Source organism: Mandrillus leucophaeus, unplaced genomic scaffold, assembly GCF_000951045.1.
Source record: "Mandrillus leucophaeus isolate KB7577 unplaced genomic scaffold, Mleu.le_1.0 Scaffold215, whole genome shotgun sequence".
In the NCBI taxonomy this organism is placed as follows: domain Eukaryota; kingdom Metazoa; phylum Chordata; class Mammalia; order Primates; family Cercopithecidae; genus Mandrillus; species Mandrillus leucophaeus.
The window spans coordinates 1,898,213-1,899,525 of NW_012102199.1; the positions used below are offsets into that span (position 1 = coordinate 1,898,213).

The 1,313-nt window shown below is 42.7% G+C and overlaps 1 protein-coding gene across 1 annotated transcript in view; it reads right to left on the reverse strand.

Annotated features, from left to right (window-relative positions):
• EPS15L1 (epidermal growth factor receptor pathway substrate 15-like 1) overlaps window positions 1-1,313 on the reverse strand; it is an 86,171-nt gene that overhangs the window by 83,290 nt on the left and 1,568 nt on the right. The window lies entirely within an intron of this gene.

A 1,313-nucleotide genomic window follows, 5' to 3' on the forward strand; every position in this document is an offset into this window, starting at 1 on the left:
CTGTCCCACAACAGTGCACGACCTGGGTCATCAAGAGGACCTGGCAGCCAGGCCCAGGGACACTCCATAATGCTGGCCTGTGCTCTTCAAAATGTTGACATTGAAGCCAGGCACGGTGGCTCATGCCTGTAATCTCAGCAGTTTGGAGGCCGAGACGGGCAGATCACCTGAAGTCAGGAGTTCAAGACCAGGCTGGCCAACAGGGAGAAACCTCATCTCTACTAAAAATACAAAAAAAAAAAAATTAGCCAGGCATGGTGGTGAGAGCCTATAATCCCAGCTACTTGGGAGACTGAGGCAGGAGAATCGCTTGCATCCAGGAGGTGGAGGTTGCAGTGAGCTGAGATTGCGCCACGGCACTCCAGCCTGGGTGACAGAGTGAGATTGCCTCTCAAAAACAAAACAACAACAACAAAAAAACAAAAAGTCCATGTCGAGAGACATGAAGAGAGACAGAGGAACTGTTCTAGATTCCAGGAAATGAAAGACAAAGGACAACAGGATGTAACACACAGGACTGGGTTCTCTTTAGATACAGGGACATTTTTGGGACAACTGATAAAATCTTGAGTAATATCCTGGGATTAGATAATAATAGACACACTCATACAGAATATAAGATGTATATATAGGATATAATGAAAATATCATAAATGCGATGCTATGATGTGAATTTCCTGATTTTGAAGTGGATAATGGTTATGTGTAAGAGAAGTCCTTCTTTTTAGGAACTACGCACTGAAGTGTTTATGGATGAAGAGGCATCATGTCTGCAACTTAACTCTAAAATAGTTCAAAGGTAAACTTCACGCAGCAGTAGGGAGGGAGAAAGAGTTAGGGAGGGAGGGAGGAAGAAGGGAGGAGAAAAATAAGACAAATGTAGTAAATTAGCGACACTGGGAAATTTGAGTGAAGAGTTTTCAAAAGAATTCTCCGTGGGAGGTCGGTTGAGTTCGAGGCTGCAGCAAAGGTATTCACGTCACTGCACTCCAGCCGGGGTGACAAAACAAGATTCTGTCTCAAAAACAGAAAATAATTCTCCATATTACAGGTTGAGTATCCCTTATCCAAAATGCTTGGGATCACAGGGTTTCAGATTCTGGAGTTTTCTGAATTTCTGAAGGTGTGTGTTACATGTACTGGTTCAGCATTACTAATCCAAAAATCTGAAATCCTCCAATGAGCATTTCCTTTGAGTGTCATGTTGGCGCTCAAAAAATTTCAGATCTCGAAGCATTCCGGTTTCAGACTTTCAGATTAAGGATACACTCAACCTGTAATGAAACTTTTCTACATACAAAGAACTATGTCAA